The sequence below is a fragment of the Corylus avellana genome, chromosome ca1, assembly GCF_901000735.1.
Source record: "Corylus avellana chromosome ca1, CavTom2PMs-1.0".
Classification (NCBI taxonomy): domain Eukaryota; kingdom Viridiplantae; phylum Streptophyta; class Magnoliopsida; order Fagales; family Betulaceae; genus Corylus; species Corylus avellana.
The window spans coordinates 2,271,712-2,284,676 of record NC_081541.1 but is presented as its reverse complement, the minus strand read 5'-3'; the positions used below and the strand labels follow the sequence as shown (position 1 = coordinate 2,284,676).

Below are 12,965 nucleotides of genomic sequence, written 5' to 3'. Positions count from 1 at the left end.
ATGATTTGTTTAGCAAAAAGGCATGACAACTTTTTTTTTTTTTTTTTTTTAAATTACACTTTACCTCCCAAAGTTTGGGGAAGTTTTTCAACTCGACCTCCAAGGTTTTAATTTTGGCAATGTACCTCCCAAACTTCCAATTTTTTGCAATTTGACCAATATTATCTCAAAATTTTCATATTGCCCATAATTTTTATTTTTTATTAAAAAAAAAAAATTGGGGGTGCAAAAATGGCGAGATGGCCCCCCAAAAAAAAGAGAGAATGCATCAAATAAGTGCATTAGATAAACCTAACAATAAACCCCAAACCATCCTCATCAAGAAAGGTAAACAGAAAATAAAAGAGAATGCATTAAATAAATGACGCAGCCTTATAACTTCTTGGTTAAACCAAGAAACTTGGCCACCAAAAGAGGTAGTTTGAAAAGGTGCCCCAAAAATGGAGCAACCAAGAAAACTGTTGCAGCACACCCGAATGATAGTTACAACAACAACAACAAAGAAAAAACTGATGAGAAATTATTCAAAGTCTACGGAAGAAAATTTCAGCACATATATACAAGAAAAAACAATAAAATTACAAGAAATAAACCCACAAAACAGCAATGCCAACGGAGGAGAAGGCGAAGTAAATCCGGCCAATGCCAACAACGCACCGGCGCGAAAACTTAGGTGATTTTTAATGGTGCTCTAAAATTTAAATTGCTTTTATACTTGTCAAAAATAAAAAGCAGCTTTTGTTAAAAAACAAAAAAGGAGAAGGCATCTACCATAGACAAAGGGTACAATTCCTCACAAAAAAAATTGTGTCGTTTTACAAAAGTTTTGGACAATTTGATGCAACCTTGTTCAATTCTGTGACCGCACTAGGAATCAAAAACAAAAGTGATTGAAGCCTACTATACTTGAGCCCTACGTACAGACTTCAAATCGCATTTCTTTCTCAAGCCACGAGCCACTTCACCCACATCTCTTATTAATCAACAGATTCATCACATCACCATGTAATTAATGTTTTCACTATAATTTTGTTTCAATGATAATTTTTAAAGTCATATCAGGTTTAAGAGAATTTTAAGAAGATAAAAAGATAATACCTAACATTACTCTTAGCAATTATATTTCCACCTACTGAACTTTAGCAATTCTCCAATTCTTGGTCCTCTAGATTTTTCTTTGCACTTCTGCGTTGAACAAACACAAATCAGGAACACTTCAAAAAGACGCAAATAATTAAAATAAATAAATAAATAAAAACAATCTTCTAAAAATTTATATTTCAAATTTTTTGTAACGCCCTTGCCCGCCCCTACTATATATGTCACCGACTATCTTCTAATATTGACAAGTGGTAGATTCATTTAAAAGCTTCTAATTATAGCATATATTTTTAATGATGGAGAACATTTCAAATCAAGGTCATTTTATGTACCCATCCTTAAGGTTAAACTCTAAACTCGTGCAACACATTCCTATCACACGAATCAGATAAGTCAAGACTTCACCAAGAGACATAGCCTCAAAGAATTATTTGCACCAAAAGAAATTTAAACCCTAAACCTGATAAAGTTAACCACCAAAGCCAACCCTTCGAGATTATTCGACAATAATATTGTACTTGAAATGGGTTGATCATGATCCCCATCGAGCAGGGACGTAGGGATGGGGGACTGGCATAGGCCATGACTCCCCTCAATTCCCAAGAACAACAAATTTTTAAGGTAAAAAAAAAAAAAATTGTAAGTTACTCGCCTTTAGTAACAACAAAATATTTTGACCCCTCCCATAATTATTTATGGCTCCGTTCCTACCTACGAGTTGATTACTTCTGTTATAAAGATAAATAGTACTGCCATTTTGGTAGAGGGCATTGCGCATTTTGTCCTCCATCGATCACTCATGGTCTATGACTTCAGCCACAATGACGTCAATTAGCAGATTGCACAACAACTTACGGATGTATATCTCAATCACCTTGACTCCATCCCCGTAATATATATTGCAAGGTCGTGGTTTTTGTCAATTAGCAAATTTATTGCACAACAACTTATTTGGAGTATTACTCGTGCATTCACACTAAATATTAATTGTAGATACAAACACAAAGCTTTCAAAGAGAAATACTACAACTTTCAATACGTTCTAACTACTCCTCACAAACTCGACAACAAGGACCTTTCGCTCGGCATCTTCAAGACTTCAACCTACAAAATGCTTAATCCAACAATTCATTAAACTTGTTAATTTGTAAAACACTGAGATGTTTTACAAGTAAAACAGTAACTGTATAAGTCAACATACAACTTTGTAAATTATCATGAAATTTGTTATGCATTGAGCCTCAAGTATTAAAACGTACTCCGTAAACTTTGATAATTGAGTATGTCAGGAATTTTGCAAAATTGACAAGTGTTATTTCTATTATTATGCCAATAGTAAAAAAAATTATTTATTTTAAAATAGGCTAAGCATAATTTTTAGGACAATTCACAATATATATATTAAAGGGTTAAATACTAAAAAGCCCCTTAGGGTTTGAACTCTTTATTTTTTACCCCCTAGGTTTTTATTTTTATCACATGAGGTATCTGTGGTTTTCATAAAGACGGAGATGATACCTCCGTTAAAATTCCGTCCAAAACTTAACAGAATGCTACATCAGCACCAATCAAATGTCGCCACGTGTCATATAATTACTTTTTTGTTTTTGTTTTTTTTTTTAAAATTAAACAAATTATATTTTTTCAAAAAAAAAATAATAATAAAAAATTTGAGGGTGGCCACGGCCTGATAGGGGTGGCCGAGCCACCCCAAGCAGCCCAAGGGGGTGGCCGAAACCACCCCGAAAGCACATATCAGAGGATAAAAAAGCCAGCAAGGTTGTGGATGTTCAAGACATAAAGCACATATCCGAGGATAAAAAATTGATTGGATATGAAATGGAGAAGATCATAGATGACTGGAATGTCCAAAGAGATGTTTTTAATCAACAAAGAGGATCCAGCCAGCGACCTCCTGAAGAACAACAGCAACATGAAGATGATGAAGAGTTTGATCTGGAAGATGATGAAGACTTTGATCAGAATCTGGAATGATTGCTATCCAAAGCATAATGGCAAGTGTACCCGTACCCGTAGGAGCTTGATAAAAGGCTCAGGTCTCTCCATACTTGAGAGTAAAAGTTCAGGGGCACGGATGGTCTCTGAGAATGCCATCCTTATTTCACTTCGATACAAAAGCATGTCCTCCTCGTTTTGTTCCAGATGGGAAGAATGCTCATGAGTGCCCTGGGCTTGCTTCTTTTGTGATTATGCACTCTGTATGCAGAAACGAGATTTAATCTGTACATTTGAATGAGTGTCAAGAAGTAAAATTATGAACAATGGCTTCTTGGCCCGCTTGGGGGTGGCCAGCCATCTCTAAATGGCCACCTCCAAAATTTTTAATTTTTTTTCTTTTCTTTTTTTTAAAAAATATTATTTTTTAATTACTTTTAATATTTTTTAAAAAATTATATGACACGTGACGACATTTGATTGGTGTTGACATAGTGTTCCGTTAAGTTTTGGACGAAATTTTAACGAAAATACTATCTCTGTTTTCATGAAAACCATAAATACCTCCTATTATAAAAATGAAAACCTAAAGGGCAAAAAAATAAAGAGTTTAAACCCTATGGAACTTTTTAGTATTTAACCCTATACTAAATAGAGGAAGAATATAATGGCCCGATCAAAGATTCAAAATACCAAAAAATGGGTGGACTTCTCAACAACATCTTACATCTATAAGATCTAGACGAAAATAACGGTACAAAATTACAAACAAATCATAGGAAATTAATAGGACAAAACAGTGACTCGGGCTTTTAAAAAAAGTCGTAAAAAGCAGTTACAAAAGTAAAAAAAAAAATAAATAAAAACGAACGTATATGAACCCTCGTTACTACACCAACCACTCTAAAAAAGCTCGAAGAAGAAAGACACTGTTACTTTGATTGAGAGTGGAGATACTTATTACTATATATTGTGTGTAATACCGACGCGAGGGAGTAAAAAACCGGGTTTGAACCCGTCCATTTTGAATTGATGAAAGGCTTGAGGGATAGACTATGTATGGAAGATATTGCACCGTACAGTCCTAAAATCCTACTATAAATTCCCTTTCCGCAACTCTTTGCTTTGTTCGAAACCAGGTCTCGCTCTTTCAGTCGCTCGATCGACTTTATAAGGTTCGATTCACACTTATATAAGTATATATTCTCTCTCTCTAAAGAACTACATATTCAATTAGTTGTTTTTATTGTTTGCTCTTATTATATTTAGTATATGTAATTCTGATAATCTCTTATGCTGTACTGCAGCTTCACAGTGAAATGTTTTTGCTTCTGCACTGAAAAAATTATTATTATTATTATTATTATTTTCTTGGAATTTTGTAGGCTACATAGTTTGGAGGTTGAGGCCACTCATATGACACATCCGCTTCCTTAATTGTTATCTTTGGCGCCAAGTGTGCTAAAACCTTCATGTTATTTTCTTTTCCTCCATTATCTAGTACTTCATTGCTAGAAGGGAACACGAAGTATGAACCAGAAGAAATGCTGAAATAAAAGAAAATCAAAGTGCTGAAATAACAGAACTGGTTCTGGCTCAGGTCAGAGATCTGTCGAGTCTATGCAGTTTTTCTTTCTTTCTAATTTATTTATTTTTAATTTTTGTGAGCGCTGTAGTTTTTTTCTATCTTATACAATATTCTATTTGAATGTGGAACTTATGATACAACGAATGGATATAGACAAATGCTAATGCTACAACGTACGTACGACTCCGTTTACTTCTATATCAATGAAGAGGAACTGATAGTTACTTTTAAAATAAGGTGAAGTTTTTCTTTTTTAATTTTTTTTTCCTTCTTATAATCAAATAAGTAAAGGGTTACTAGGATCTAAACACCAAAAAAAAAAAAGGTGGCTCTTCAACAATAAATACAAAACAAAAAAAACAGTGCAGAAAAACACACAAATTAAATAATAAAAAATAGGCCAAACAAATGTCCCATCTATTTTGTTTTTTTGGTTTTTGTGGGCTTTTGTCTACCCTTGGCCCTATAGTTTTATCTTGTAGACTTGTGCCAGCTCTTTATCAGCTCCAGATCTGGATATTGATGTGTCTTTTCCACTTCCGCTTCTTCCTGTGGTTGTTGCATTTTCAAAGAAGGGGTTATAATACCCCTATTTGTGGCCCTTTTGCCTTAGTAGGTGAAGGTTAACTTAATCAAGGTAGGGAATTTTTTACTTTTTATCTTTTCAATTTTTTTATTTAATAATTTTTAGGAAAAACTTCAATTACATCATGAATTGTCATCAATTTTACAATCTCTCTCCTAAAGTTCAAAACCTTTTAATTTAGTTTATCGAACTTTAAATTTTTTTCAATGTCCTCCATCCATTAGGATTTTTTGTTAAATCTTAACAAAATTCCCAAAATACCATTTTTATAGAAAAAATATTTAAATATTTTTGCAAAGATTGACGCATGGTTATTTTGGCAAATACCGTTAAATTTGGATCAACGCCTTAATCTTTGCAATTTTTTCATTTATTTTTCTAAAACAAATGGGGGTATTTTCAGAAAAGTAAACAGGGTGGTGAGATTGCAAACAAGAAAAAGATGAATACACTAAATTGAAAAAAATTGAACTTAATGGGGGACATTGTAAACGTAATGACAATTCAAGAAGGTTAAGTAAAGTTTCTCATAATTTTTATTTCTTAACTTCCCACCTGCTGGATATATTTAAATGTTTGATAATGAAATTATTTTTTTGGGTTCCTTTTATTAATTAAATATCTATCTAATGTCTGGAATTGTTTTCTCGGTCTTACCATTTCTATTGAAAATGAAATTGTTAGAAGTAAATTTTTTTTTTTAAAAAAAAACTTTCTTTTTCATTATCATGTCTTTAATTATGCTGACCAGTTTTACAGTGAAATTATTTATGCTTCTGCCCTGGAAAAATACCTATGGTGTACAATATGGGGAGGTTGCACTTAGAATAGATGAAAAATGGTACTGTGTCTAATCAATTCTCCATTTTTTAGGAATTACCAGAATTCAGCTTTTTGTGACACTAAAAGAAGTTCGTGGGGTCTATTAATCTTTGGAGGTTGATTCTTCATCTTGGAGGTCAGATATGAGTCGGGAGAGGTTAGCAACTTAGCATGCATCTTCTTAATTCTTCTAACCTTCTTCCTATGAGCTAATTAACTATCTATATAGTTTTTTTTTTTTTTTTCTTTTTTTTCTTCAATATGGAGGGAGGGGGAGGGGGAATGGGAGAGTACTCACAATTAGGGTGGGCAACCTAACAAAAGACCGAAAATAATCCAAATAATGGCCCAACAAGCAAAGAACGAAGAATGTCAGAAATAGGTAAAAAAATGACCCAAAAAAAAAATACCAAAACGGCCACAAAGGCGCCAAATAGAGACAAAGCAAAGGGATCTCAAAAGAGCCCTCACAATAAATGAAGTAGCAAGGCATGCACCGGAAAAAGGTTGAATGGAGCCAAAAACAGTCTCCATCGAAAAATAATAAACACAAGAGCACGAGGACGAAGGCTGCGTTTGAGATTATGATTTTGTAAGAATAATTAATATTTTTAAAAGATATTGCAAAAAACGTAAAGTGTTTGGCATTGCGATTTAAAAAGCCCTTAATTTAAAATAGAAAAAAAAAATGCGATTTCTATAAGTAGGTTAGATGTTGCTTATTTGAAAAAGCATAAATTTAAACTAAAATTACGATTTCGCATAACAAATATTTGATATTAAAAAAAATTAAAATAAAATAAAATAAAATAAAATAACTTTTTAGCATATTTTACCAAAAGCTTTTACGATTTTTAAAACACAATTTTTTAAATCGCATTTACCGAAATCACAATCTCAAACTGAAACCCACACAAAACAACAAAAAACCTAAGGCAAATACTAAAAAAAAAAGACCGATGGATGGCGAGACAAATCGAGTAGGGCGAGACGAAGGCAAGCGCAGTGGAGGCACTGGCTGGTGCATGATTCCACGCATCGGTGCGTGGGGTCACCCAGTGGCATGTGGAAGGATGACTTGGTCGCGAAGAACAGCAGGAGATAGATGATGGACCAAGGAAGACGCCGATGGGGCGCATGGGAGGCTAAGATAGACAGAGGAGATGAGATCGGGCTTCGGAAAACCACAATTTAGGCACCAACATAGACCCATGCGAAGACCATCGGAGGATGGTTGATGGCAATAGAGATGGCCAGAGGACAAGGAAGAAGAATTGGAAAGGGAGCGAAACTATTAGGATTAAGTTTACAAACCAATATCCAAATAAACAGACACTCATAAAATAGAAAATAGAAAGAACAAAAGACAAGATGAATTATAATACTTTAATATTGAAGAGAAATATCAAACTTCTACTTGCTTCTTCTTACTTAATCTAACGTACATGATATCCTTATATAAAGATTTCTTCCATATGAACACAAATGTTACATAACATACAAAAGTCAATAAAAGCAACTCATTAAATTGCTACATCTTAAAGTATAAATACATTGCGGCTAACTTACTACTAAAAGTCCAATAAAGTTGCTACATATTAAATATCTTCTGACTTCTAAGACAATGCATAATTTACTAAACCAATTAAAGTAAACGAAAGCTGCGCCGAAATGCTAGAAAAATTAGAACGGAACGTGTACAGCTTGCTTTCTTTGACTTTGCATTTTTATTTGCATTTCCAACACGCCCCCTCAAATCAAAATGCCTTCATGCCAAGCATTTCACATAACATGTTGACGGGTTCAATTGGCAGTGGCTTCATGAAGATATCAGCCACTTGATCCTTGGTATTACAATACTCAAGTTCAATTGTCTTCTGCTTCACATGGTCCCTCAGAAAATGATACCTGGTATCAATATGCTTGCTCCTTCCATGTTGCACTGGATTCTTTGAGAGCTTGATGGCTGACTTGTTGTCCACATGAATCACAATAGATTTTTCTTGTGGGTGATTCAGTGACTCCAAAAGATTTCTTAACTATATATGGCTTCACAGGAGAAGAAATTGCTACATACTCTGCTTCACATGAGGTCAAAGCTACAATTGCCTGCTTTCTTGATGTCCAAGAAAAAGCGGTTGAACCAAGATAGAACACGTGATCAGTTGTGCTTTTTCTCTCATCTTGGTCCTCCCCAATCACTATCTAAGTAACCAACTAATTTTGCATTTTCACCATAAGTATAGAAAATGCCAAAATTGAGAGCAGCTTTAATATACCTTAGAATCCTCTTTGCAGTTAGCCAATGAGATTCTCTTGGTGTCTCCATATACCGACTTACGCGTCCAACGCCATATAGCATGTTAAGCCTTGTCATTGTCAAATATCTCAGGCTTCCGACGAGACTCTTGTACAACGTTGAATCAACAGGCTTTTCTTCTCCTTCTTTTGACAGCTTCAGTCCTGTTGCGACAGGAGTGTTAACGGCATTACAGCTATCCATCTTGAACTTTTCCAATATCTCTCTCATGTATTTCTTTTGAGAGATAAATATTCCACCATTTTCTTGCTTCACTTCAATTCCAAGAAAATATGACATTAGTCCATTGTTAGTCATTTCAAACTCTTTGAACATGGACTTCTTGAACTCTGCAAACATCTTTTCACTACTACCAGTGAAAAACATATCATCCACATATAGACAAAGTATCATAAATTCTCCTTTGTTGTCAGTCTTCATGTAGACAGAGTGCTCATATGGACATTTTATAAATACATTTTGTTGAAGATAATCATTAATACGAGCATTCCAAGCTCGTGGTGCTTGCTTTAGGTCATACAAAGCCTTCTTCAAACAATACACCTTATCTTCTTCTCCTTGTAAAATAGAACCTTCTGGTTGTTCCACGTACACTTCTTCCTCAAGGACTCTATTAAGGAAAGCTGATTTGACATCTAGTTGGTATATCTTCCAACTATGATGAGCTACAAGTGAGATCAACGGTCTCACTGAGTCAAGTCAAGCAGCTGGCGCAAAGACTTCTTCATAGTCAATTCCATACTTCTGTTTGTAGCCTCTAGCTACAAGCCTTGCCTTGTATCGATCAACGTTTCCATCTGCAGTTCGCTTGATCTTGTACACCCACTTAACACCGATCGTTTTCTTCGTTGGTAGAGTGTCGATAACTCCCATGTGTCATTCTTTTGAATCGCATGGATTTCTTCTTCAATTGCTGATCTCCAACAATCTTCTTCAACAGCTTCTTGAAAGGTTAAAGGCTCATGATTTGCGTAGAAACAAAAAAAGATTTGTTTCTTCTTCTTCTGAACGTTCATAGACATCCCAAAGACTTCCCATCTTGATAGGAGTTGGAATTCCATTGTTACAATTGTCACTGGAAGATGAAGACCCAGATGTAGGACTTCTGTGTATTGAAGAGGGTGAAATAGGTTGAGGAGATGTTGTTTGGGTAGACGATGTCACAACTGGCGTTTGCTCTTCAGATTCATCTGAGACAACATTTTCTTCGCTCGCCTCTTTACTGCTCCAATTCCATGTTTTTTCTTTGTTGATGATAACATCTCTACTAACCACTACTTTATTTGTTAGTGGGTTATAGAGCTTGTATGCTTTTGACACCTCACTGTAGCCAACAAAGATACACTTTTCACCTCGATCATCAAGCTTCCTTCACCTCGATCACTGCAACACTAGGTTTGTATCCATTCCATGCTTCTTGAGGTGTCATGTTTTTTACACTCTTTGTTGGGAACCTATTTAGCAAATACACCGAGCATGCTATAGCTTCCGCCCATAATTGCTTCGGCAATCCTTTCTCTTTTAGCATGGATCTCGTCATGTCAAGGATAGTGCGATTCTTCCTTTCCGCTATCCCATTTTGTTATGGGGTATAGGCTGCAGTGAGTTGATGTCTAATTCCATTCTCTCTGCAAAAATTTTGAAATGCATTTGAGGTGTACTCACCCCCTCGATCAGATCTGACAACTACAAGCTTGCAATTACTCTCCTCTTCGGCGAGCGCCTTAAAGTTCTTGAAAACAACTAAGGCTAAAGATTTCTCCTTGAGAAAATAAACCCATGATTTTCTGCTGAAATCATCTATGAAGGTAATGAAGTATTTGTTACCTCCAAATGATATGAGATCCAACGGCCCACAAATATCAATGTGCACCAATTGCAGTGGTGCTTTCACCCTCCATGCTATACCACTGGAAAAGAGAGTCGAGATTGCTTACCAAGTACACATCCTTCACAGACATGGTTTGCTGAATCAATTTGTGGTAGACCATGCACCCTTCTATTAGAGGATAATAGCTTTTGGCCATTAAAGTAAAGATGGACAAAGCGTAAATGCCACCACCATGACTCGTTTTTAATGAGTCCAATGAGGCATTTCTCGATCTTCGTATTCAAGTTCAAAGGAAACATATGGTTCTTGGTCATTTGAACACATGCAATGAGCCTTCCACTTGTATCTCTTAGAGAGAGAGGATTATTCTCCATGTGTACAGTATATCCCTTCTCGAGAAGTTGGCCAATACTTAGGATATTGCTCTTCATACTTGGGACATAGTAAACATCAGAGATTAATTCTTCCTTGCCATTTTTTTTGGAAGATCCGGACTTTTCATCTTCCTTCAACTGCAAGTTTTGAGGAATCTCCAAGGCTCACGTTTCCGCAAACTCCTTCTTTGAGTTCAACAAAAGTTTATTTTTTTCCACACATATTATTGCTTACACCAGAGTCAAGGTACCAAACATCATGTTGACCACTAGAATCATTGTGTGCCAATAAGAGAGTAGAATTCTTACTCTCACTGCTTGATGCTTTAGCAAGGTTGACATGACCATCATTCTTGTACGAACATTCTGAGGCATAATGTCCGTATTTTTTGCAGTTGCAACATTGGACATTCTACTTTCGTTGATCAGAGAAATTTCTCCTTTCTTGAGATGAACCACGATCATTTGTATTACCACGTCCTCGACCTCGACCTTGACCACGGTAGTTGGCACCGCCACGTCTCGAATTCCATTGTCCACGACCTCCCTTTGGTTTGTCAAAATTTAATTTTGACTCCAAAGCTTGCTCAAGAGATGTGAAGGCTGCATTCTTCAGAATGACTTGTTCATGAACTCGGAGAGATCCTAGCAGCTCCTCTGCACTTATAGTCTCCAAGTCTTTTGATTCCTCAATTTCCGTCACCACATGCTCAAATTTGGGTGTGAGGGATCGAAGTATCTTTTCCATGACACGAACATCTTCAAGTTTTTCGTCATTTCTCTTCATTTCATTCACGATTACAAGTAATCGAAAATAATAATCAGAGATATTTTCTCCTTCATTCATATGGGCAGATTCAAATTCAGGCCTTAATGATTGAAGGTGAATTCTCTTCACTCGATCAACACCTTTGAAAATTGTATTCAAGGTGTCCCATGCTGATTTGCTCGTTGCCGCTTTAGCAACCTTCTCAAACATTGAATCATCAAATCCTTGATAAAGGAAACCACCGGAGGATGGCTGATGGCAACAGAGATGGCCAGAGAACAAGGAAGAAGAATTGGAAAAGGAGCAAAACATGCACCCGAAAGCTACTGGTAATGGAGGAAAGCCAACAAAAGCAATGAAAACCTAAAGAAAAGAGAAAAAAGAGAAAAAGGAAGAAACAAGGGAGGAAGAAAGGTGTGGAAAGAAAAGGGAAGGGAGGAGTATGCAGACAAGTTCCGTAACTCCTCCCGAGAAAAAGAGAAAAAAGGAAGAAACAAGAGAGGAAGAAAGGCGTGGAAAGAAAAGGGAAGGGAGGAGTATGCAGACAAGCTCCGTAACTCCTCCCTTAGAGCCACTCACGAAGGAGGGGAAATGTCTCACCAGGAGGGAGACGGCAAAGGAAAAAACCTAAGCTCTTTTTTTTGGAGATTCTCTCTTCAAACAAGAGAGAGAAGCAACTATGTATATGGTTACCTTCACATTTATATGGGCTCCGTTGTAAACGTTTTTGTTTCAATACTATTCATCTTACTTTTTCATTTTTTTAATATTTTCTTACTTTTTACATTACATCAATTATTTTTTATTACTATTTAAATAAAAAAATACTACAAAACTTTTTTTTTTTTTTTTTCATATTAAACGTTCTTACTTTTTTTTAAAAAAAAGAAATTTTTTACTTTTTTTTACATCAAACAATTTTTGATAGAGTATCGAACTAAAATAGTTTAACAAACGCACCCATGATAATTATCATTGTCAACACTTTTCAGTTTTCACTGATTCTGTATGGCTGAACCTGAATGCACCATTATGGCATCTTACAAAGTATATTTTTGCGAAAACACTGAGAAAAGAATAGCAAAAATATTATTTTTTTTAAAAGAGAAAAAAAAAATGTTACAGAGTAATTCATTAAATTCAAAGAATAGTTGATTTCTAACCTATGATGATGGTTGAGTGGATCAAATTATAATTAAACTTCCACAAAATTTTTTGCTACAACTCCAAAGAATGTGAGCTGTTGATTTCTAACTTATGCTCTGTGTTGTAAGAGTTGTAAAGCTGTGTTGTAAGAGTTGTAAAAGCTTTATGCTGTTGATATTTAAAAATTTTCGTTTTTTTTTTTTTTTTTTTAAAAAAAAAAATAGTGGCATAAGCCTCCGTGGGACTATAAAAAAGTAGTGACCAGCTAGTAGGCACAGTGATTAAATTCTCTAGCTAGACGCGGGGCTGTCTGTTGAAAAAAGAAAATTATATATATAAAAAAATATTAACTCGATATATTACTTGCTTGTTATATCTAATATTATGCTCGAGCAGGAATTTAGATTTTGAGATGCAATCTGGGAGACAGGATGACCCAAAGTTTAAGTGGCTTTGGAAGTTTCTACTAGTG

The 12,965-nt window shown here is 35.3% G+C and overlaps 1 protein-coding gene across 3 annotated transcripts in view; it reads left to right on the top strand.

The window, feature by feature from the left end:
- Positions 1 to 4,086: 4,086 nt before the first annotated feature.
- The window catches only part of LOC132167845 (cyclic nucleotide-gated ion channel 1-like), a 12,335-nt gene continuing 3,456 nt past the window's right edge, over positions 4,087 to 12,965 (top strand). For 2 of the 3 annotated variants that reach the window (XM_059578879.1, XM_059578881.1), the window contains exons 1-3: positions 4,087 to 4,232; positions 4,443 to 4,657; positions 6,105 to 6,210. The gene's annotated coding sequence lies outside the window, so the exon portion shown is untranslated. The remainder of the gene's footprint in view (positions 4,233 to 4,442; positions 4,658 to 6,104; positions 6,211 to 12,965) is intronic. The other variant, XM_059578880.1, reaches the window with a different exon arrangement.